The 26,800-nt window shown below is 39.0% G+C and overlaps 1 long non-coding RNA gene across 2 annotated transcripts; it reads right to left on the reverse strand.

The window, feature by feature from the left end:
- Positions 1–823: 823 nt before the first annotated feature.
- Positions 824–26,181, reverse strand: LOC142841203 (uncharacterized). 2 transcript variants are annotated; one of them, XR_012909029.1, is made up of 3 exons: positions 26,022–26,181; positions 24,753–24,916; positions 824–1,437 (listed from the first exon to the last, which is right to left on the reverse strand). It is a non-coding gene; the product is annotated as an uncharacterized LOC142841203 (long non-coding RNA). The 2 variants fall into 2 exon arrangements; XR_012909030.1 differs by lacking the exon at positions 26,022–26,181 and adding an exon at positions 25,045–25,224.
- Between the last annotated feature and the right edge of the window lie 619 nt (positions 26,182–26,800).

Consider the following 26,800-nt stretch of genomic DNA (forward strand, 5'->3'; position numbering starts at 1 on the left):
TGTTAAAAAATAAATTGTCAAGTCTTAGGTGTTTTGTTATAGCCACATGAATGGACTAAGAAAGTGATAACTGGGCTGGGAGGAGATTGTAGTAATGGCTCAATGTACTTTGGAGGCACGGTTAGGATCCACATCTAATACTACAAATATAGAAAAAAAGCGTCACTTATTCAGTCAGAAGAACAGGGGTCATGAAGCTCCAACCCACTATATCATGATGATTTGGCATCTAGCCACTTTCTAAGCCAACCAGGGCACCCCACTCCACCACCACTTATCAATTAGCATATAATAGACTGACTCAGTGCTCTAGACTCTAGTGACCTTGGATAGTCTTGTGTGAGGATAGACCAACTACAATAAAAGATGCTCCTAGCATCCCTATTATTCAGTAGAATACAAGGGCTTCAGACACTGTACATATGTCTGAATATGTATTTCCTGTTATATCACCATATTTGGCCATACTTAGAGCATCCATTCAGAATTGCTCTGTCACTTGGGAGAAGGAAATGAAACCTAGGGTATGAAACTCTTCACATCTGTCTCCGCAGGCAACACTTTGTTTAGGGATAGGCAAACAACTTCACAGAATTTCAAAACACTCTCCTTTTGAACACTATCAAAATAGTTTTATAATTATGATTTTAATTAAATAAATTCATGCTGTAGAAGCCATTTATCACACTTAAAATGTTGTCAAATACCTGAATGAAGCCCCCCCCCCCCCATTTAGAAGACCAGTGGCTTGGGAACACAATAGGGGATGGAAATGAACTGGGATGTAGGAAATATAACCTCCCAAAGAACAGACAACACAATCTTTTATAAATTCTAAGTCATTAGCTTCATTTTTATTGAATTCAGCACAAGATGACAAAAATACATTATATTATCATCATTGGCAATTAGTTAATTACATAGACATTTATCTTTAAATCACTTTTACTCCTTTTCCATTTTTAAGCATATTAATGTAAAATACAAGATTTCTTACTAAAAATCTCCAGTTTATATAACAATTAATACCCCTTTAAAACTATTCCTCTAGTGAGAATTTTAGCTTCAATTTCTACTTTCTAAAAATATTCATAAGTGTAAATTTATTTACCAAAAGAGTAGGCAAATAACCCATATTATTAAACTTGTTTTTCTTCGAAGCAAGTTCCATTCTCTTCTTCCTCTCACCACGGAAAGTCATGCTTGAGCTCCTCAACTAAGCTCCTTCTCATTCCAACACACAGTTGCTCTTCTGCTTTCAGAAGGGATGATCGGCAATAGTGGACAGTCCAGTAAATTCTAGGGCGAGCTTTCAGGGAACTAATGATGGAGTGAGATGTTGAAACACATAAAATGATCAAATTCTATTGAGACTGGACAGTCCTTCATAAAAGTTTTGGGGCAATGATGTAGGAAGAACAGAAGTAAACCAGGCTCCTGTGTAGATAGAAAAGAAACCAAAGTGAGGAGAAATGGTGAGGTAGGGGAACAGTGTGCTAAGGTGTTTTACTCTCTGTCAGCAATAACAAATAGAAAACATTTATGATAACACAGTCAGTCTTTAAAAGTTGAGGCAAGAAGAGGAAGGGTGACATCATATCTTATCTTTGATCTCTTCAGCTGACAAGGTTGATGAGACTATTTTGGATGAAATCACAATGAAACCATTAATTGCTAAGGTGATCAGCTTCATGAGGTCCTTTCGTCTATTCTTTTCAATGAGATAAGTCACACACTCATTTATGGCTCCTAGAAAAGTGACTGAAAAATATTAGAGATAAAATGTTGATAAAGTGGTCAATGGAGAATCGCTTCCAGGTAGCCTGAAACCCAGCAGACAATGTAGCTGTTCCCTTATAAACACAGAAATCTACATTGTATGCCAGGTTCATGCCCCAGACCTGGATGTTCAACCTGCAAATCATTCAGATTATTTCAATGTAAATGACTGTTTTAACCAAGAAGTTAACATTGATATCTGTCTTATTTACCACAAATAAAATAAAACAGAAGTAAAATTTACTGTGATTTACTTGTAGGTGAAATTTCTTCGAATAATGCTATTGGCTGTCATTCATTATGTAATCTTTAAAATGCCCTTTAAAGGTCAAGAGATATATGGAAGTACAGGCAGGGAGTTAGAAGGATATAATATTAGGTATATGATACACAGATAGTTGAATAGAAAAGTGTATCTTCATGGAGGATAAGGAGGAAAACACACAGAGGCCTCACCAGTCATAAAACTCTTGAAATACAATGAATGACGGAAGATTCGACTCTGAAAACTGTGTTGTTCCAGATAAAGCTATCATTTCATTAACCTTGTTCTGGGTATCATAACTGATGCTAGATGATGCCACCAGAGACCCAGTAGCCAGATGTAGCTGCTGATTACTAAAGACAGGATCTACACTGGTTACTGAGTCACAGAGGGCACCCTAATCCTTCTGAGAGCTGGACAGTTTGTGGCCTTCTTAGAAGAAAATCTGTGGAAGAAAAGATGTTAATTACAGAAATTAATAAATCAATACCAAGAGTTTTCAGCTGAATATTTTTCTTGGGTTGTAAAAATATGTAGCTCTTAACTACCTCTAGATTCACTTACTAAATGTCTAAAATATAAAATTATTAAAATGTAACCGTTGCAACAATATTCAAAGTAGCACCTCATCTGTTTGTCATTTCCAACCTGTTCCCCTACAAGAGAATACAGGTCTAAATTACTAGCTAGTTTCTTATTGATCCAGCCATTCATTTATCTTTCTAAAAATACTTGTTAGGACCCTTTTCTGTATTTCAGTCCAGGACCCGAGGATACAATATTGAAAAAAGATCCCTGACTCTTAGAACTGAGAATTAAAGATGACAATAAGGGTAGAGAAAAACAAGAAAAGAATCCAGCACAAATGCAGCTAGTTCATAGAATAATACATAGTTGAAATCAGTGGTGATGGAGGAAGGTCATTGGCTAATAAAGGAACTGCCTTGGCCCATTTTATTGGTTAGGACATAGGTAGGTGGAGTAAACAGAACAGAATGCCGGGAGGAAGAGGAAGTGAGGTCAGACTCCACAGCTCTCCTCTCGGGAGCAGACGCCTCAGAGAGACGCCATGCCCCGCTCCCGGGCAGACACACGCGATGAAGCTCCGACCTAGAATCTTCCCAGTAAGACCTGTGCTCACAGATTATTAGAGATGGGTTGATCGGCATATCAGAATTAGCCAGTAAGGGCTAAAGTTAAAGGGCCAAGCAGTGTTTAAATGAATACAGTTTGTGTGTTGTTATTTCGGGGCAAAAGCTAGCCGAGCAGGCAGCTGGGGTGTTGGGGACGCAGCCCCGCCGCCCCTATTTACTACAAATGGCGCCCAACGTGGGGCTCGAACCCACGACCCTGGGATTAAGAGTCTCATGCACTACCGACTGAGCTAGCCGGGCATCAGGGCAGGAAACGATCCAAAGATTTCAAGTAAGGCACTCTATCTCTGCTTTTGATCATCACAGGCAATCACTGTTTTCTACATTTAAGGTCATTATCAAATGTAAATATAAGCAAATGCACCTTAGAGTCCTGCCTCTTTTTTTATTTTAATAATCTGCAGCATTTATTTAGAAAGATTTAGGAGGGTTCTCATCAGGAAGAAAGCTCTCAAAGGCTTACTTTTCAAATAATACAAGTTTAATGGACATACAGCTGGACTATAAAATGATAATCAAATACATGGACAACCAAGGACAGTGGCTTACTACAATACTGTTAACAGTAAGGAAACACAAGCAGCTTTCTGGAACCCACAGTGTACTTGGCTCTTTTTGGGAGGACAGCTAGGATTGACAAGGGAAGTAGGCTTTTGTTTGATTGCTTTTTCCCCTTTTAATAATTATAAACTAACTTTATCTATTAGTTGTATTTTAATACTCTTGTAGTCTACAAAGGAGCATGCATAATGAGATGAGGGGGAAAATGAGCATGTGTTCAGTTTTTGGCAGGCTCTTACCCTTACTATAATATAAAGCATTTATAGAGACACAAACACACATCTCATAACAATCTACAAGCGTTCCTAAATCACCTTTTATAGAAAAAGCTTCCAGAGCTTAGTTTGATTAGTTCCAATGCCAAGGTTAAACAGATGTTTATTTACACATCTTAGTCCATCTTAGCTACAATCTATAGACCCAGAGAGGTTAGATAAGGAGGAAAGGACGGGATGGGGCGAAATGGGGAGGGAGTTATATGGATCTCCCTGGGAGGGGGAAACAATAGATTTTATGGGTGCAATGGGATGATCAGGTAAACCTAGTGCAGTGGAAAGTTTCTAATGAATAATGGGGAAAAAAGTCCCAACTGGCTATAGCACCAAATGAAGTTTCCACTACTGGAACTGGGTTACATTCAATTGAGGTGTTGGCCAAAGGGGTCCCATGGAAAACTTCAAAAAATCCAACCCGTTGCAAAGAATATAGGTTGTTCGCCACAAACAGATAGAAAGGTCCATTGCTGAACACAACACTCATTGAAGATGGAGAGGATCGAGCTGTTGCCTACATACAACTCCAATACTCTGGTGTCTATGACACAGAAAGATATTCTGCAGGCTAGCAAAAGAGAAATCCAAACACTAACGCAGCCACAAAACCTTTGATCTACAATCTGTCCTGTGTGTAAAATACATGCTAGGGCAATGCTGCTACAAAGCTTGTGGAAATGAACATCAATGCCTGAATTGACTTAAGATCCATTCTAGGAGATGGAACCTGTGCCTAATACTGCTTGAGTGATCGAGAACCAGAGACTAGATAAGCCAGACCTAGGGTAAAACAAAATATTACTAGTCTGTTTTAAAGTACTGATAAAATGACTCATAGTGATAATCTGCTATATTCAGGTATTATTCAGCCATGACAGAAGTTTTCTCCTGCAGCAGACAGAAACTAATACAGAGACCAACAGCCAGACAGGGAGAGCCTCAGAACATACAGCTCTACTGGGTTGTCTTCAACAAATTCCTCCCTCCCCTCAGAGCTCAGGGAACCTCATGGAAGAGGAGGCAGGAAGAGTGTAAGGGCCAGAGAGGATGGAGGACACCAGGAAAACAAGGCCCTTTAAATCAATTCAGCAAAGCTTACAGTAAGCACAGAGCTCAGTACTAGGTAGGTCCTCTGCATATATATTATATCTTTCAGTTTAGTATTTTTAAGGGACTCTTGAATGTGTGAATGAGTGGGTCTCTGATTCATTTGCTTTCCTTTGGGGCTCTTTTTCTTCTGTTGGTTTGCCTTGCCCAACTTTGATGTGATGGTTTTTGTTTTATTTATTTTGTCAAGCTTGGTCGTTATCTTTTAGAAGCCTGTTCTTTTCTAATGAGAGACAGAAAGAGTGAGTCTGAATGAAAGGGGATGTGGGGAGGAACTGGGAGACAGATGGATAGGTAACTAATTAGAATATATTGTATGAAAAAAGAATCTGTTTTCAATTAAAGGAAAAAATTGGAGGGGAGAGCATGGAGGTGTATTTATTACTATCTAACAATAAAATTATTCAAAATGTAATTAGTCCTATTGTGCTTAAAATTTCAAACAAAGGATGATAAAATTTTTTCCTTTAAATTCATACAGGCAATGCATGATAAACTATAAATAAAACGTTACTCAAGTTTATTTCATGAGTAACTAACCAGTAACAAATGCAAAAGTGAAGAGAGTGATATAGAATTTTATGTAACAGTACATTTTAAAAGTTCATAAAATTCAAAGAGAAGAAACATTATTAAACTACAAAGTCAAGTTACATAACATTATTACCTAATAATTAAACCCCGTATGAGAAAAAACTGTAATCAAGGGATCCGCTGCCTGAATCCAACTCACACCACAAAGAGACAAAACACAAACAATTAACACACAAAAGTCTCCATTCTGGCTGAAGACCATTAGTTTGTGGTGGGAAAAGAAAAATTAAATGGAGACAAAGACTCACAGAGAGCCTGTTTGAAACCCTATTACTTGCAGTTACCCTAGCATTTGAAAAGCCTACACTCCACAATTAAACAGGAGCAACCTACAGGCTGAACTAAAGGCGAAGTTGCCAGATAGAACACTACACTTCCAAAGTTTCCCTAGAAATGAAACAAATACTGCTTGGAGGGTCATTCAGCTAAAACGAGAATAGAATCACTCAACCTCTTTTGAAAGTTTCTTTCCTCAGGCAATTCTATTTTGCCTTCAAAAAGTGTCTCCAACTTTAGAAATGACAGCTCTGGAAAGAAATTTTGATCCTGAAGACTATATGGGAAATAAATGCAGAAGGACCAGCTACTAGCACAGCACTAGCAGAATGAGACTTTGAAAGTGTTCAAAGGACTTTGTAAAAGTTAAAAAAGAGCTTCTAAACACTTGTTAGTTCTGTGATTTTTCTAATCCTAGTAGGTTTGTCCCACATATCTGTCTCCAGGAGCCACCCTAGTGGCGTGTCACATGTAGCATATGTGCTTCCAGCCTTCCATTAACTAAAGAATGCAGTCAATTTCTGTCCCGAACACATTGATGGCACTGGAAGAGCACAAGTCAGTCCAGTTGTTAATTTAAAAGTGAATAAAAATGTCTCTCACTAGATGGGCTTTATATTAAATGTTCTTTAAAAAATAGACATATACAAGGTGAAGGGGGACAGACAAAGGGACAGAGAGGGAGAGAAACACACTTGATTATGGGTGATTGGAGTTATGACATTCCATATGTTTACATATATTCACACTCATCAACTGCCCACATGAAATGTGCTACTCTTTGTCATACTTTAATAAAGCTGTTTAAGAAAACCCATGTGCCTCTCCAATGGTAAAGAACAAAAAGTCTATTTAACCCTGAGTATAGACCAGGATAGCAATGCATTCACATACACACAGTGTGCCACAGGGCTAAATTATTCTGGAGGAGAAATCAACCTTTTAAATACAGGTGTCTAATTAAAGTACATTCCTGTGAACTTAGATTCTTTCTGCATTACGATAGAGCACTTGACTGAGGCTATCACCATAAGCAGGCACGTGGTGGCAGCCTGTCTCACTACGGCATACCTGAGGTCCTGTGACTACATTGACCAAAAACATTTATACCAGCTGATGGTCACTTGATCCTCACATCTCTCTATTTAGTAAACTGTTCTACAAGTTTGAGGTAAACATTTTCTGGGACATTCCTGCTCAAGACACTTTAAAAAAGACAATCTCTGCCAAATAATTCCAGCCTGAACAGGCCTGGGAAGGGCTGGGTTGGCACAAGATCCGAAACACGATTCTAAGGGTGAAACCTCTTCCAGCTAATAAAGACAGACTCAGACTAGTTCTTAAAAATAATACTTAGCAATTAGATACATGCCTTTAATCCTTATGAGTAGAAAAAAATCAATTTTTTAAACAATTACAGGATGAAAACATAGGTGGGTTTTGCTCACAAAATACACTGAGAGAAAAATGATAGCTGTTACTTCAGTGACACAGTTTTTTGTGTGTGGATAAATTCCAGAAATTAATTGTCTTAAATCTATTTTCTTCACTCTCTCCAATCTGGAGAAAACATTTATGGCATTTTCTAGAAACAATGTTAGCAATGTGTAAGGCAGTGTCCTTAAAAGGGGAAATAAAATTATTTGCATCCCATTAATGATAAGAAAATAAAGACATGAAATAACCGCTTTCTGAACCTTTAAATAGAACGAATAAACAAGGAAACAAACCAGTCAGTTCCTCAAAAAGTAAATACCTTGTATTTTGTTTAATTTCTGAAAATATCTAACATCATAGGCTGTAGGCCTCATTTATAATATTAACCACCAAGCCTGTTTTTGCCATTGTTCAACTTTTACATCATCCAGTATTTCCCATGGTGCTGAATTTTTAGTGCTTCTGTAACAAGTTCTACTCAGCTCAAACAAGCTAAAAGAGAAGCAAGTGGTAGGCCCTCTGTGTGCTGGTTGTCCAGCTCTGCCTGCCCAGCACTAGGCCTCCTCACAGATGGGAAGAAGGATGCTTCTTTAGGGCTTGCTCACTGATAGGTCTGTGCTGCTCAGAAACAAAGTCATGCTAGTTGTTTAGAAATGTGGCTCCCTGTGAGAACACAGGTGCTTTTAGGTAGTAATCAAGTCGTACTCTTTTCCAAGTCCCTAGATGCCAGAAGCATTTTGTAAACATTTTTCACCAAAGTCAATCAGGCCAGTCAACTATAAAATGTCTATAATAATAACACACTTCAAAGAAACCACACACAGAAAACCCTGAAACCCCATGGATGAACATCTCCATTCGGGATAGCACCTAAGTATGTCTTTGTACACTTAAGAGCACTGAAGGGTCCTAGGGTCAGGCAGGGAGAGCTATTAGAAAGCCTCTTAACCTTCACTAAAGCCCTTAGCACAACCATGGAAGCCTACCAAGTCAAGCCACACTATATGCACCAACAGCTAGGGTTCTGTGGTTTATTAAAATCAAAGTCTATACAAATGGCTCCTACCATAAAGGAAAAGAAGGAAAAATGAACTACCTGATGGAATGTGAAGATTTGGAAGCACCAAGTCAGATAATCTGAAAAGGGTAAAAGGCTAAATTTGCATCACCATACACGCAGACCCTATTTGATAAGCTGTCAGCCACAACATGCAATGCTCAGCGAAGAGGCAAAGGGAAGAAAATGTGAATTCTAGTGTAACAAGGAGAAAATGGAAAAGGTAAGTGAGACTTCGTTTATAAACTGTAGGGAATGTGAGAAAGACAGGAGTACACAGTCCGAACTTACGATCAAGTATTTGCTGCCAAACTGGTTGAGGCTGGTTGTCACACAGTGAAAATGAATCCATTTCTTCAACTGGTCAGAAGAGCAAGTATTTTGTTGGAAGCAGCTCAGTACAAACCAAGGACTTTGCCACATCTTGCAACAGCATTCTTCTTCTGCCCTCAATTTAGTTGTAGAAGCGGGATTGTGTCCCTGCTGACAGGGGAAGGGTTTTCATAGCATATGGCCAGTTCTATAGAACACAAACAAGCACTTAGAGAAAACCACTAAGCCAGTTAAAACTCAAAAGTCAAAATTAAGATTAAAAAAAGCAAAAAAGTCCAAATTAAGACTAAGAAAAGTAGGGCTGGTAAGATAGTTAAGTCTGGAAAGTACCTTACCATAAAAGAATGAGGACTTGGATTTCGTTCATAGCACCAAAGTTTGAAAAACAAGCAAACAGCAGCAAGGAAAAAGCATATGCTGGGGTTCAGCTGTAATCGTAGCAATGGAGAGAGACAAAGACAGGTGGACTCCTTGGGCTTGCTGACTAGCCAGCCTCCTCTACTTGATGAGGTCAAACAAAACAAGACGGATAGCACTCAAGGACAACACTGGTGGCTGACCTTTGGCCTGTGCACCATATGAGATGAAACGTTAGAGAAGGAGGCAAGAATGAAGGGAGGGAGGAAGAGAGAAATCTGTTTTCAATTGAAAATCACCTATTTTTATGTTGCATAATATGCAAGATAACAAGGAAGGCAGATACTAAAAAGGATCACTACTAGTGACAAAGCACAAGGAGAAGGGATGACGGTGCAGTAAAACCAGAAACACGGACAAGGGAAGCCAGGTCTCCTGACACTCCTCAGTGGGGTCACCAGCTTCCTGTGTGGCTGCTCTTACCTATATAGACGATGAGAAAACCTGAAAGGCTGAAAGAGGACTTTGATCAGTTTAATGAAAAAGTTTAGAGTCTGGAGACCACAAAAAAAAAGGAAGATTATTTCTAAACCTGGGGGAAGACAAGAGATAAAGGAAGGAAGTCTTTCTTTCTGTGCAGAGGAACGGTAGCCAACTTCATTACTAGGAGGAAAGGGGAAATAACACGAATAAAATTGCTGTTTATATTGATGGTAAGTAACACAGGGGAAATCTGGTTCCTCTTTCTATGAGCGGAAAAAGAGGTCAGGGGAGGTATGCCTTGAAAGGATTAGCTAAAAGTAAAGCTGGATGCGACTGTTAAAGTGCCCTAGGAATACAACTATCAGGTAAAAAAAGAAGGGTAAGAGGGCTGGGATGTAACTCAGCAGCAGTGTCCACCTATCATGTATGAGGCCCTGACTTCTAGGCCCAAGTGCTCCCTCTTCCTGAAAAGGCTCTGCATTCTCCTGAGCCTCTGGCTCCAAGCCTATAACCTCATATCCTATCAAGACTGTTTCAGATTCTCATGGAAAATTACAATTTGCTTTCTGACATGGTCTCTTTTGTAAGCCTTAATCTGATGATAAAATGCTGTAATTTGGGGAACGAAATAGGAGGAAAAATTCCAAACATGCTCATTCTTTTACTTTCCCATCCTAACAGTGGTAGTGCATACAGGGAAATCCCAGATAAACTGGAGAGACCTGTCATGCCCGTCACCACATTTCTTCTAGAGCTGTCCCTAAGAAACTGGCAGGAACCAGAATCATTAGTGATAAAAGAGCTGTAGCAGACTTGACCAAAATGAAACAAAGCAATAGACTTCTCCTTGACTGAGTTTCATACCTAGACAGAACCTAACATTCTTTGTTCACCTTTATTACTATAGCCCCTAATGCATTTTTTTAATTGAGAAAAGGAAAAATAAGTTTCAGCCTCCTCCCAGCCTCCCATTTCCCTCCCCCTCCTCCCACCCTTCTCCCCCTCCCCCTCCAGTCCAAAGAGCAGTCAGGGTTCCCTGCCCTGTGGAAAGTCCAAGGTCCTCCCCCCTCCGTCCATGTCTAGGAAGGTGAACATCCAAACTGACTAGGCTCCCACAAAGCCAGAACATGAAGTAGGATCAAAACCCTATGCCATTGTCCTTGGCTTCTCATCAGCCCTCATTGCTCGCCATGTTCAGAGAGTCCGGTTTTATCCCATGCTTTTTCAGTCATAGTCCAGCTGGCCTTGGTGATTTCCCAATAGATCAGCCCTACTGTCTCAGTGGGTGGGTGCACCCCTCGTGGTCCTGACTTCCTTGCTCTTCTTCTCCCTCCTTCTGCTCCTCATTGGGACCTTGGGAGTTCAGTCCAGTGCTCCAGTGTGGGCCTCTGTCTCTATCTCCATCCATCACCAGATGAAGGTTCTATGGTGATATGCAAGATAATCGTCAGTATTGCTATAGGATAGGGTCATTTCAGATTCCCTATCCTCAGCTGCCCAAGGAACTAACTGGGGACATCACCTTGGGCTCCTGGAAGCCACTCTAGGTTCAAGTCTCTTGCCAACCCTAAGGTGGCTCCCTTAACTAAGAATTGTGCTTCCTTGCTCGCCTATCCAACCTTCCTTTATCCCAATCATCCTGTTTCCCTAAGTTCCCCCCATCCTCCCCTTCTCACTTTTTCTCTCCCCATCTCCCCTTACCCCTATCCCACGCCACCCCCAAGATCCCAATTTTCTCCCCGGCAATTTTGTCTACTTCCCATAGCCAAGAGGATAATGATATGTTTTTCCTTGGGTTCACCTTCTTATTTAGCTTCTTTAGGTTCACCAATTGTACACTCCGTGACCTTTATTTATGGCTAGAAACTAATTATGAGTGAGTACATCCCATGTTCATCTTTTTGGGTCTGGGTTACCTCACTCAGGATAGTATTTTCTATTTCCATCCATTTGCATGCAAAATTCGAGAAGTCATTGTTTTTTTACCGCAGCGTAGTACTCTAATGTGTATATATTCCAAACTTTCTTCATGCATTTAAAGCCAAAATTCAGCTAAATGAGTTCTCCAACCATGAACACAACACTCCAGAAACAAGAAGTCTCAAGATGCAGTAAGAAAGCAAGTTGTGTTTTGTTTCCAACAGGTGAATGGGAAATCATCAGAAAGCCCTTAGGAAAACTGTCATTTTATCAATATGTCAAACAAGTTACAAAACAATGTGTCTACTAGAGCCCTCAACCAGGATACAAGCCACATAAACAACAACAACAACAAACAACCAAAGAAAAAACAACCCCACAGTTCTTTGACTCTATTACAAATAAGAATTGCACACCATTTTTCTACAATATAAAGGCTCTGAGAAACCTAGAAGGCAAGCACCCTACTTGATGCTGTTTCTCTCAGTTTCTTAAACTTACTTGCCCACAGAACTCTCCTCATGTCTCCTCAAAACATGTTTGCTTAAGTACCATCTCCCAGAAAGCTTATTCCTTAGAGTTTATCACATATGGTGATGACAAGTTTGGATGGCAAATTATGTAAGGAGTACTCTGGAGGCAATTTCCTCAAAACCACAAGTGGGAAAATGTATGAGACAATGAAGGGCATTTAAAGTGACAGGTACCTGGAAAATAAATATGCTATCAACATAACCCAGATGCAAAAAGATACCAGGCATGGTCCAATCTTCCAGGGAAACAAACTTCAACAGCATCTGCCTTTATTTATGGTTTTGTGGATCACTTGAAACCAATTATTTATTATTTAGTGTCCTTGTAGGAAGAATTGGAAATGAGCTGAGAGTCTTGACGAAATAGTCAATGATACAAGTTTGGGAAAATAACAAGGTGTATATAGCAAGTAGCAGGAGAGAATGGTGAGCTTTCTCACCAAAGAAAGTGACACAAGGGTTCCATGATCCAGGAAACAGCTTGGCATTTCCTGAGCCTGTTTATTCTTCAATCAAAGGAAAATAATACTGATCTACATGACCACAGAAAGGCTTGCACACAATGAAGTAGGTACCTTACAACCTGAGGCCAGCTTCCAAAGCAGCAGCCTTGCTGCGTAGGAGCCCAACAACAATGGTGTATAAGTTCAGGTTCATAAGGCAAGCAGGCAGCTGCTCTACCAATTTGGGAACGGAGAGAACATTTTGTTAAAAAATACATTCATTTAAATGAGAAGGGAGTGGTGAAAGATGGGGGTGGTTACAGGCTACATTCACTGTTCTACTTTGGATGCTCACCACAAAAGTTCTATTATTTCTATACCAAAACCATTGAAACTCTATCAGGTTTTCCCTCCCTAAGAGAGCGTAATCTTGATTTTACCTTCCATTTTACTATAATGATGATCTTGTTTTCTTCGGGTTCTTCAAAAAAAAAAATCAAGGAATAACCAACACGCAATAAACCACACATAATTAAATTAGATGATCAGGAAGTCTAGAAAATAGAATCACCCATGAAATAGCAACATAAATAAGAAAGTGAAATTACCCACTAGATCTAGTTTCCTTGTGCCCCTTTGCAACCCTCGCCTCTTGCTATATCTACGCTTCTGTTCTCTGCTTGATACAATAACTTTTCTTTCTGTTATTAACAATTTCTTTGCATTTTCCAGAAATTTATGTAAGCAGCATTATATTTAGTATATTCTCATTTTATTTAAGGTAGTAATTTTTTTCTATTACTAAGCAGTGGCCATTGAAATACAGTGATGTATTTGTCCATTAAGTTGCAGTTGGACATTTGGGATTTTCCTCTTCTTGATCATAACTAATAAAACTGATATGAACATTCAGGTATACATGGCTTTCTTATCCCTCTAAACAGGACAGATCACATGGTAAGTGTATTTTGACATTCTAAGAAATTCCCAAATTGTCTTCTAAGACATATTTACCACTTCACATTCCTTCATAAATGTCTGAGAACCAAATCCCTGCATTCTCAACTTCCACTTGATAGTCAGCCTTTTACATTCCAGCTGTTCAAATAGTATGTAGTTTTCATTTACATTTTCCTAATTACTAATGATGTTAAACACCCTCGTGCACTTATCTATGCAATATGGGTATCTTCTTTAGAGAAATGTCTGTTGAGATCCTTTGTCCATGTTTTAATTTTGTTGGCTTCTTATTATTGAAAAGAATATCAGGTTTCACAAGTGGTTGAAGCAAACTCATATTTTACAGAACTTATAGTCCACAAGTAAATAAAAATTCCCACGATATTTTCTAAAGCCCATGTTCTATTTATGATAAACCTGAAACTCTTTCACAGCTTGAAAAGAACTTAACTATTTACATGACCTAACTATTTATATGACTTAACTATTTACATGACTACTGCTACAATGATCAGAACTTAATTAGTGAATGAAGTAACCCTATATACTACATGGTAGCCCCCAAAACCTCTTTGTTACTCCTTAGAAAATTACCAGTTTTCATCCATAAGTCACATTTCATTCAAATCTTTGAACTATATGCACGAATCCTAATGATTCTATTTTACAAAATAATAATTTCTTCTATTCAAACCCAGGCCCATATTCAAAAGCAAATAAGGTTAAAACCAAGTTACACTGTTTGTGCAAATGGTGGCAAATGAGCATGTGGCATGCAAACAAGAACATGAATTCCCAATGGAGATTTGTTAACAACAGCTAAATGGGAGGGCAGTTCTAGGCATTGCTGAGAGAAAAAAGTCCTGGTTCTGTTGTGTGGCACCACCAGGTTGTCGCTCAATTGTTACAGTTGATGTGGGTTTCCTTTTAGATGCCTGGAAAATGACTCTGCTGACCACATCCACATTCTGAAATACTTTTTGAGAACTTGTAACCAAACTGCAGGAACTGACTCATTTTTGCAGTGCCCAGCCACCACACAATCGTTTCAAAGAGGCTCAAGTCGAAGGCAGAAACACCAAAGTTTCAGAACATAGGCAGAAATCTGTCTGGATTTTCATGGGAGGAAGGGGAAACCCCAGGGCAAAGAGAACAAGGATTGAGTCCAGGAGATTAAGATTAGGTTTTGGAGGAAAGTCTGAGCAACAAAATCCTCATAGACAAAATGTGCAAGAAGTAATCTAGTTCTAGAAAGTAGATTCAGTGGAAGATGTACACAGGGCGATTTCATGCAAAGTGGTGCCTTTAAAGCCACTCTTGAATTCCTCACTCTTTTCATTTCCTCAAGCAAAGTGATGCTCGGTCATGAGTACTCGCTTGCTTTATAGGCTATAAGCAGTAATGGACAGCATAGCATGCCCAGGACACCAGGAAGAATGAAGGGCTGACACTAAGCCCCTGGGACTCCCCTACCTCCTCCCCTGTCCATTTCTCCATCTTCTTGGCTCTGTATGCAACACAATCAAGAAGATGGGTGTGCGCATAAAGCTCCAAGCCTCTTTGTATTCACACTGAGTTCCTGAGTCAGCTCAGGGAAGGAAGAAAGGCAGCAAATGGAGCCCTTCTCCTGGACACCACACTCTTCCCAAAGTACTCATTTCTCCTTCCGCTCAAGTGAAACAGATCAGTCACTTTCAGCAAGAAGCAATGATGATATATGGCCCAATTGAACCAAATTTTAAACAACAAAACCAGCAATTCTTTTATGCAGGTGAGCACCTTGCTAAAAAAGAATATAAGGGTTAACAGGAATACATCACTAGCTAGTCCGGCCAGATGATAAGAAGTTTTGATAAGGGATCAGGTATCAGGAAATAAGATCCCCTTAAGTAAGATCTATGAGTGGCTATCAAGCCCCATTTATTCTAAGTCTGGTGTCCACACAATGGTATTTATATGCTTTATGTCTGGTCTCACGCTTGCCATGCAAACTCGCAAGTGTCACTAACTGCCAATCTTTAATGCACAATCAAGACTTTTGGTATTAGATTATAAAATAGACAATAGGGAGTATTTATGGCAGTTACTACTCTACCTTTAATAAATTGCAAGTATATGTTTTCAATATAACTGTAAGAAAAGTTATAAATACTTTTTTTTTAAATCTTTTTTTTATTGAGAAAATGAGAAAGAAAAAACAAGTTTCCACCTCCTCCCAGCCTCCCATTTCCCCCACCCTCCTCCCACCCCTCTCCCCCTCCCCCCACTCCTTTCCCCCTCCCTCTCCAGTCCAAAGAGCAGTCAGGGTTCCAAATTCTTACCCTTCCCAACTGACCAACTGCTTTCATTTTCCTAGGTTCCCTTTTTGTCTCCAGTTGTAAAATCAGTAGGATTGTATAATTTTCTAACCTGGGTTAAACAAAATTTTCTAATAAATTAGAGGGACTTTACTAATTGACTGAATATAAAATAGAACTAGTAAAAAAGCCTAAGTTGCAAACAAAATGTAAAAAGCCATGCCCTATGGGAAGAGAGTTACAGGAAACATAAGTGACTCAAAACACACCACCATTCAATAGTCAGGCCCCTCACATCTCTCTGAATACATGGGATACCCACATTGAGCTCTTTCATTTTTCTTTACTAGCTTTATAAGACACATCACAATTAAAATCACAAAAGAAGCATTTTTATCAAAAGAAAGTCCTGTACAATTTGCACCCACTTTGATTTTATAAGGTGCAAAGACGTTTGGCTCTCCAAGTTCCCTATTGCCAATACTACCTACCCCTCCTCTAGTTAAGTTTCTACCTCATACCTTTCAGCGCTATCTTACTATGGAGAACAGATTCCCAAATGGTTCATCTTGATGTGTCCATTGCTGTTCTCCTTTTTTGATTCCTAAACTTCTCTTCCTCCAGCTACCACTGTGGCTGTGTCAGATCTTTCTATGGGTTTCTCTGCACAAATGTCACTACATCAGAGGCTTTTCAATCAGCTCTAACCCCGCAGCACTCCCTATCTGTCGGAGTTGGTTGTGTTTTCTGACATAACATATACTAACTAACACCTGCCACATATTTATTTCTTCCTACCTACCATGTAAGCAAGGACTTCATTCACTGCTGCGCTCTTAGACTGTGAACACTAAAATGAACCTTTTTCTTTGTGGTATCTCTACCTATTAATTCTCCTCCATACTTACCAAGTCCAGTTGGCACCTGAAACAACTTTTATTAACACCTTACCAAAAAATCCAAACTTTAAGGGTCAGGAGTACAGGGTCAAAGGAATGATCCATTTAGAGAAATTGTGCATAGAAAATAGAATAGCTGCTCTATAACCTCCCCACCACTCAGGGGTAGAAACATAAGAGGGAGTATTAGGGTATGGATGCCAAACAGAATGTGGGAAAGTAAGAAACACTGTGTTGACCAATTTGTTTGCTTAACTTTGATCTACATTACCATTTTATCCCATTGGACCATGTGCTTACTAGGAATGCGGACTTCAAAAGTCACACCGAACTACATATTCTCGTCAATGTCTTTGTGGCTAAAAAAACACAGGTCATTCTCTTTCCTTGAGACTAATTTGAATAGCTATTTTTAAAAGATCTGTGGGTAGGGAAATTCATGTTAAATTTACTACTTAATTACAAGGAAAAGTAAATTGTCTTCAAGAGAAGTATTCCCAATGGCAGAGTGGCGACAAGTAAGACTTTCTCTGGAGTGTTAGCAGTCTTATATCTTCCTCTCTCCACAAAGAAAAAAATATCACTCCTTCCTTACTTGTCACAACTTTACTAGATATTAAAAAACAAATAACCACCACCACAACAAAACAACCAAAAAACCTTGAATTTAATTGAGGTCAGAATCAGAGTTCAAGTCTATTTTAAACTACTTTCTAAGATATCTTTGGGGGAGGGCTCTTGTTAAGATTTACTAACCTTTATAGAAATGGTTTGAAAGTTTAGGTGTTCTGAAATCACATTTGGCCAAAAAGAAAAGAAGTCAATCAACCCACGCAGCTCCCAAGCTTTTTCTTCCATTTAAGCAAGGAAACTAGTTGACAGAAGAAGCTTAAAGACTTGGTGTCAGTCTGGGAGAGGTATACTGCCCCCAATGGCAAGTATCAAGCAAAAGACCTTTACTGGGGGAAAAAGGACAAAGGATGTTTCCAGTTTCTACTTCTCTCTCTAACCCCATTCCAAGGACTCTTATTCTGTCCTTTCTTTCCTTTTGTCTTCAGGAAGAGGATGAAAGAGGAAAAATAAAGATAAATGAATGAGCACAAAAATGATGGAATGAAGGCAAGCACCAATTCATAGCCTCCCGGGGTTAGGCCCAGTTCAAGACCAATGAAAAGTTTTAGATAATTCCAAGTACTCATGGACTTGGTTGGGTTGCCCTCACACACCTTCTAAATCAAATTTCAGCAAGTGCAGTAAGAAGAAACTATTAATTTTCAATCTGAAAGTTAACTCCTGGTGCGAACATGAAGTTTTTCTTTTAATGGGCATCAGTGGCTGCTTCCAAGTTCTGTTCTATAGAGAAAGTCTTCAGAACTAAGTGGAGATAAAATTAAAAGACATTCATGAATACAGATTCTCATTCACTTTACCTTCCTACCAAAAGTCCATCCTAGGATAACAGTACTCACATAATTCTCCCCTCCACCCCCACCTTCAAAAGAGAACTTGAGAGGGAAAAACAGGGGAAGTTAGATGAGTAAACGTATTAGTGATTTAGATCAACTGAAAACAAGGAATTCCCCTCCTGGATTTCAGTGGCCTAATTAAAACTCATAAAACACCCATGACTAAGACCGTTCCTACTGATTTGTGATATAAGAAGTAGCAAAAGTCAACTGTGTATTTCAATATTGAGAGACCCAGGCCGGAAAGATGTGATGCTTTTTAGACAGAATTGAGAAGATCGCTGCTTTCAGCTTCAGTCAACTTTAACTCTGCCTTTGAACCCAAAGGACTTCCCATCTAAGCTATCAGCAGTCTATTTGGATTCAGATTCTGTTTCTACAACAGACAAAGTGGCCCAGAGTAAGTTCCTTTGTTTCTCTGTGCTTTAAACTCGTCACTCATAAAGTAGAGGAGACGTGGCACCAACAGCTAGCTATGAGCATCAAATGGGGTACTGCCACTGGAGTACCCACAGGAGCAACTACTCAAAACAAACTAAGTGCACAACAAATGGCAATCAGAAACTTGTTGCTATTTTAGTTAATCTGCTGTACCCAAAGTCAAATATGTTAGCATAAACCCATAGGCCTTGGCTTAACCCGAAAGGATTTGGGAAAGACAAGTGCGTGGGGCACCATTACTCCAGGTTCCCTAACATGTACACTGCCATGTACGACCAGATGGAAACACCAGAACTCTCCTCAGGCTCTGTGGTTTACAGAAACCAATGGCGTCACTTAGGTACGGAGGGGCAAAGTACACTTAAAGCACAAGCACATTTGATCCCCAAGCTTGGGCCTCTTACAGAATAAACAGTTCAGATTTGGAGATAATTTTTGCACGCAGGTAACCAGAACTGTGAAAGCTCTCAGCAAAGTATTGCTTTGCCTACATAAATTCAATCAAGTTTTCTTTGTTAAAAACTAAGCTAAGGTCTTTATATGTGTATGGGAGGAGGATATCAAAAGTTTCTTTTAAACAATATGTTATCCATTAAAAAGAACAAAGGCAGAAAAGCTACAATAACACCAATAATAAGGTCCCCAAGCAGAATAGCCAGGTGCTTCAGGAAAGAATTCTTTTTCATGGCAAGAAGGAGACAGAGCCGTGCTTTAAAATGAAATCTTAGTCTGGGCACCCTGTAGCTTAGAAAATTTACATTTCTTTTCTTTTTTTTTTGGGGGGGGGTTCAAGACAAGGTTCCTCTGTAAAAGCTCAGGAACTCACTCTGTAGACCAGGCCAGTATCAAACTCAGAGACTTGTGCTGGGATTAGAGGCATGTACCACCATCCAGTCTCTGAAAGGTTCAATATATATATTTTTCTTTGTAGTTACTTTTTTCTTATTTTGATTTGAGATTAATAGTTTTAAAGTGATTTCAAACAATATAGATGTTATTTACTATAGCTAAGAAAAGCAAATGTTTCGGTTGCTATACTGACTTACAAAAGCATCAAATTCAACTTCTATATGCATCAAATCTGTTCCTTTAGAAAAATTAAAGGAAAGGAGCTATAATGATGTATTTACATAACAACATAATTTACAGCTAATAGCATATATAGTATGCCTTACATCTTACATTAGTCTACACACTTTAGAACGTATAAATTAGAATAAATGGAGTAGTGAGAGATTAAGTTATAGCATGGAATCCTAAGGATTTGAACTAGAAGATGCTAATATTAAATCACTTCCATTTTTAATATATAGTATCATAGCAGTTGTTTTATATTGACTATTTTCCAAAGAAACAAGGGCAGTTTAGTAGGTAAGTGTTGATATTTTACCTAAAATACATGTTCTAATTTTGCTGCCCATCTTTATAAGTTGAAAGTAGTTCATAAAATGATTTTACTTTGCATGTTCTCCTTAATATTTACTCTTCTTGATAGCAAGAAAATAAATGGCCAATCATCTCATTTCTAAATTTAAAAAATATAAACCTAGTAAGTCCATTTGAAACTGGTTCAGTTTCCCCTTCTGAATAAAAACATCTGTTCTCCAAACCTTGACCATGAAATCTACATGGTTTGTTTAGGAGAAATAAGTTTTCAGAACTATTAATATAAAATGGTAAGTAATAGCCAAAAAAAGTTGGTGTCAGACTAAACACGGCACTCAGGAAGCAGAGACAGGCAGATCTCTGTAACTTTAAGGCCAGCCTGGTCTACAGAGCAAGTTCCAAGACAGACAGCCAAGAGATACACAGAGAAATCCTGTATGTATCAAAAGACAAAGAAGAAAGGAAGAGAGGGAGGGAGCGAAGGAGGGAGATAGGGATGGAAGAAGGAAGAAAGTCAGCAAAATATCCCCCCCCCATCTACAGTAGTTTGAAATGAGCATAAGGGAAGTTAAAAACAGAGATCAAAATACATATCTAAAAATCTTTACGTCTCTTCAAAGCAAAGAATACCAGGAGTGGTTGGCTAAAATGTCAAGCAAGGACATAAAATGCACAATATGCCAAAAGGAAGTAAGAGCTATAAAGAAAACCTAAGTGGGGATGGAAGGACAAGAAAGTAAAACAGGGGAGGGCTGAGAAAAATTTTTTAATCACTAGAGACACATAGGTACAAGAGAACTACCTTAGACATATTTTTAAGAAGCACTCCTTTTCAGGATTCAGCAATGCAGTTCAATTTCCTGGAGCCACTTACTGTGCCCAGCATAACTCCTTGAGGTGACCATTTCTCCCTTCACATTCTAGACCTCCTTCTGGGTTAAAAAAAAAAAAAGTCCCAGAAAATAGCTATGGAAGAATTTTGTTTCTAACTGTATAAGTAAATTCCCTTGGGATTAAAAAAAAATGTATTTTTTTTCTCTTAGTTTTTACCAACTAAAGAAGTCAGGTTGATGCACTGATAGAGGTTAGATCCCTTGAACTCCCATAATCCCACCACAGACCAGTTTTTTAAAAAAAAAAAACATTTCACACAGGAACATAGTAATAACCACAGTGGTGATATTATCACCTTCTGATAACACTAGGTATAGGATAACCAAGAATGAAGAAAGCAGGTGATACACCCCTCGGACACAGCCGTGTTTGTAAAGCCTTGCTCTATTATTCTCTTCTATGTCATTTCGGGCAATTTGCTTCACCTCTCTATGCAGTTTTCTCTGCATAAAATGGAGTAAAAATCTACTGGCTTTTCAGTTGATACATGTAAAATATTTGATACTAAAATATATCTCCTGGGTAACTATCAGGAACTGGCAAGCACTGTACTAGATGCCAGGGATATATTTAGAAAAGTACCTAACACATTGCATGAGTCCAATAAATGTTAATTCAAGAGTCAGAAACCCTTCTCTGGCAGGAGGCACTCAGATTATTATAAATCTTACAAAGAGGGTGATTACTTAATATATACACATATGTATGTAACTACAGGGGAGGTCTGGCATTCTATTCTAAAAGCAAGTATGCAAATATTTCTGTGCTAAAACATAAGGACTACAAGTGGCCTCCTGGAAGCTCAGGTCAGGACTTGCTATCAGTTTGTGACAAAAACGTTTTCCCTCACTAGTTAGAACCATTTGGATTGAGAAAAAAATGGTAGAATTATTTATTAAGTAAGGGATAAACCTTACTGAAATCTTTCCCTCACTAATTCTTAAGATACTATTGGCAAAATAAATTGCCAAAAACATTGAGAAATAGAAAATGGGAACAGAAAATGCCTTCAGGCAAGGAATATGCACAAGTGAATAATCAATCTAGGGACATTATTAGTCTAAACAGTCTCTTGCTGATACAGTGTTTCCTAGATTCTCAGTCTGCCAATTCACTTCCATAAACAGGTCTCAAAAACTCTTTTTAAAGTATGTTAAGTAATTTGTTGATGTAAGAAATTTCTTCGCGTTTATGACTAATAATGCAATCCTGTCTATTTCATGGGAAAAAGACATAAGCTAGTAAATGGCAGATGCACAGTTGGTTGAAAAGCATGTTGCAAGAACACAGAATCTTCTGTAGTCAGCCTAGGGAAGAGGAATACTATGCCAAAGTGGTAAGCCACCTACCAAAGAATCCTCTTCACATTGCATTTGAATGTTAGCAGCTCTTGTAGAGCCTACAATTACTGGTTCAAGATGTTCTCACTGCTGCTCAGCGCTCAACAAAGATGCGCACAACTTCATGTACGCTGACTTAGTACTCCATGTTGGTACTTATCTCTCCCAACTTTTCTCATAAGATTTTGTATTTAAGTATTGCTATCCTCAAGACCTATATTCCATGGTGATCCCATACACAAAGGCAAGTCAAGGAGACATGAAAGGAATACAGTGTTTCCTACTTATGACACTTCATGCTTTCCCCTTCTCCTCCTACTCAAAGAGACTGCAACAGAAGGTTTGAATGACATTTATGAACTGAGATCTTAAAGCTAAAGATCAACACCCAGCTACTCAGTTGTCATAGGAACAACATTGCAAGGCTTATCTGAGTTCTAATAAACAGCCATTCATTTCATTAGTGATTAAAGCCCCCCTTCAAATAAAGCTTACACAGAGAGAGACAGAGACAGTGATTACCTCAATAAAATTTAATCATAAGTCTCTCAAATGTTTTTCACGTTGTTGTTTTGCAAACCCACAGATACACGTCATTAATATATCTTACCAAATATACCAAAATACCAATACTTTCTGTAACTCCAGGAAAGAACTCAGAGTAATGCTTTTAGATGTATATTTAAACATAATACATTGAGAACAAAGAATGACAAAGTAAATTTAAAAATGAAGCTTTTGGTAATTCTTCTGGGACATACTTTGTAACATTTACTATCCCAATTTACATTATATCCCATTTTTATCACTTACGACAATGGCTTCTGAATGCCTAAAGAACATTTAAGGGTTTTATAGTCTTTTTCCTATCCAGCATGTATTTAGCTTAATATTAAATCATCATGTCTTATCCAAGTATTTACATGAAATCCAGACATGAAAATAAGTATTACTCCCTGCATGCACACTAGCAGTAGAATATAAATTATCTAAAAATATTGTCATGCTTTGTCACCATTTGTCTGTCTCTCAAACCTATACATTCATGTGTGTCAGGAGGGCACACTAAGTCAAATGGCTTGTGACACACAAATTTGTGATGCCAATGTACTGATTTGTGGCTGGGTCTGCACCTCACAGTCATGCTTGTCTTCCAATTTAAATGAACGTCTTGGGAGCTACTTATAAGCTGAAGAAAAATGATCTTCAAACCCTCAAAGTATGTAAAGTGTGTGTGGGGGGGGTTACAGAATCTACTGTACTCATTTTCCTCCTCCCCATCCGTACCCCACTCAACTAACAGTGAGCCTGTAGTTTTGCTATCCTGTTATAACTTGCTTTTTTAAAGTTGGAAATTTTATAATTTCAAAAGCAGCGGAATGAGAACCAGAAGTCAAACATGTTTGCCCGACTTTTAATTTAGCTGGAGATACTTAACACAAAATAAACAATATTACACTCTTTAAAATTCAAAGCACAATTCTGTTCGTAGGACATAATTACATGTTTACAATCATAAATGAAGATTGCCAAGAATACCTATATAATTACTGACACTTAAAATATTTTCTCTCTAATTCTATGTAAGTATATATCACATGATTACTTCAACTGACCAATAAGAAACTGGCAAAACTTGAGCAGCCACCCACTATCTAATCTTTGCTTGTTGTGCTTAACCTTTCTCTACAATTTTTCTTCAGCAGAGCCAAGCAATCAAACTTTCACATTTAATATAAAACTGTGCCATCTTACTGTTTTTAGGAATATAGGTATTCAAAGGCTATTGTCTTTTTCTGGAAACCTTAAGCATAGGAACAGCTCAGACTCAAAATCTGAAAACTAAATTTCAGGTTTCAGAGAAAGGAAGCCAGACACAAAGGCACTACACAGCTAAGAGTTGCTCATTACCAACTTCAGATGTTATGGACCATATGGAAATAGGCACCCTTTTGCTTTATTAATATAATCAAATAGAAGAATTTCAAAATTGGTATATGAATGCAAAGCAAAATCCACGACCATCAGAATCTCCCACTCACAATCAGATGCTTCAACTTTCATTTTGTAAAGATCTAGACAAAGCACTCAACACAATGAAGAGGGAAAGGAGCAGACTAATTCTGAAAGTATCTCTTCAAATTTCAACTTGCTAGTCAGAATGAATGCAAATTTTTATCCATGGAAAGTTCATGCAGCAACTCAGGCCAACAGCCCATTGATTTTATACATTCCTCCACTGAAAAGGAGCCCAGGTTCAAAAATTAAGACCTAGTTACAGTACGTATTTGGCTGTACTTGTAACACTCAGCTCATTTTTTTAATTACCTGATTCCTTCTCAGCCTTTATGCTATACTGTAGGGCGCCTGCTTTTAAAATTCCTACCTTTCATGTTATATTTTCTCTTCTACACAATTGTTAGGAGTCTGTGAACAATTTTGCAATTCTCCCAGACACCATATGATATTTATTAGGGACAAAGCCACTTTTCACTTACCGATTCTGGAAAATGCAGTGTTTCCTGGTGACAGAACACTGCAGCTTCCGTTTGCCCGAAACTCGCTCTCAGCTTGGTAAATCTGATTATAAAACGGCTTTGTTCTGATCACACGAGGCGCTTTGCCTCGAAAAGTTTTCTAACGACTTATCTGCGTTTCAATCCTGTGACAAAATGAATCAGACAAAGGGGAAAGAGGAGACAGGGAATAAGTCCACACAAGTTCTTGGCACACATTTTCAGTTACATTTTTCTCAGTTTAATCAGTAAGCTACATTAAAGTGACAGTTACCAGTTCAGGAAGCCAGTTTGATCAAATCAGCCACAAGTAATCTGAGTGTCTTCCACTGGTGTGCAGACCCCGGGGCAGAAATTACTTCATCATCTATCACAGGAGGACTCCGTAGACAGATCCCACCTGCACCCTACCCATCTTGAGCAGTAGTCAAGGGCTGAGTAGACAGTGGACAAAATCGCCTGACCCGGGACTTCTTATACGGACCCACCAATTAGCTGCTGGCCAATCACAACTAACACCTAGTACCTAAGTCACATGACAGGGCAGTCCCTATGACTGTAGGATTTCTGAATTACTGGGGTTATACAAAGGACACTCATTCAGGAAGGGGGGGGGGGGCGGGGGGGGCGGGCGGCAAGCTGAAACAGAAAACGCCCTGGCTGCAACAATTCAAGCTTTAAAACAAGTAACACCCTAGCCTCACACAGACAGAGAAGAAGCCGAGACCCAGGCAGGCTAGAAATCAGAAGAATGTCTGGCATGTATTAAAAAATAATCCCAAAGCAGAGGCTGAGTTTAAAAACGCACTTCAGCTGCAAATGTACGGTTCATCCTGCCTCTGCCAGACGCGCTGAAAAGTTTACGTTCCAAACTTCCTTCTGTACAGTTCTACAGAGCCTCGGAGAACCACTGTAGGGAAATGGGAAAAGGGCATAGCCTCTCTTTCCTTCCCTTAAAGGGCCCAAGAAAAGATCCTAAGGCAAACATGTTTTATTAAAACAGTTGTAAACCGTAAGCAAGTTTAAGCATCATCAGGACAAATCCTTATGCTAGCTACAAATCATATCCCCCTTCCCTGTCCATTTTGTTCTGTCCATACAAAGCACACTCTTATTAAATAAACAAGCCCACTTCGTGAAGTAGCTGCCAATTCATTCTTAATACCTCCAATTTCTCGTAAATACCACCTCGGGAAGAAATTCAACCACGAACACCCTTCCATTTCTCCATTCTCTGAAAATGATACTTACAAGTGTTCCTTGTTCGGATCTGTCCATTTCTTCTCCCCCTCCACTGACATTTAAAGTCAAAAAATGGGCTTAGCTTCATCTGTCCAAACCAGACACCCCATTTTGCTCCAGCAAAGCTGCAACAGTCTTTTCTCCGAGGCAAGCCCAGAGCACTGTGCTGCTTGCCATTCCCAATTTATGGAAGGAAGCATATGTCAAACAAACCAGGTGATGACTCACTCTGCCTCCCCCGGCCACATTTTCCCCAGAATGGGAGGGTAGTGTAAGCACAGCCATTTGGATATGAGTCAGTTTTATTAGACTGGCGGTGGCAGTTGATCTGACAAGCTCACTTTTTTTTTCTTTTCTAACTTGTACATTTAAAGATCACAATGCACGTTCTAAAAGATTTCAAAGTCATGTAAACAAGAAAGCTCCAAGATTACTTTTGAAGCCTCAGTGAAGCTCTGGCCCCACTCCCTAATATGTAATGTTCCAGAACCATGTGCTGGCAATTTTAGTTCACACAGTGGGGAAATGTGCAGTCTGCCTCACGCCTTCACCAGTGGAGGAACCCGGTTTAACTCTCGTGTTGGGGCCCATGTGGCAGCTTCTTCAGGAAGTGGTCAGGGACGTGAGAGACATGTAAGAGGCTTTCGCTTTTGTATGTACTGCAGTTCGTACTCTAACTTGAGTCACTCACATAGAAACACAAATGTGACAATGACCCCGCCCGGCCGCAACATCTCAGTCTTTTAATATCAACTTACTTAAAAGCCAAAGGCAAAAACTTGAAAGTC

Source organism: Microtus pennsylvanicus, chromosome X (genome assembly GCF_037038515.1).
Source record: "Microtus pennsylvanicus isolate mMicPen1 chromosome X, mMicPen1.hap1, whole genome shotgun sequence".
Taxonomy (NCBI): Eukaryota; Metazoa; Chordata; class Mammalia; order Rodentia; family Cricetidae; genus Microtus; species Microtus pennsylvanicus.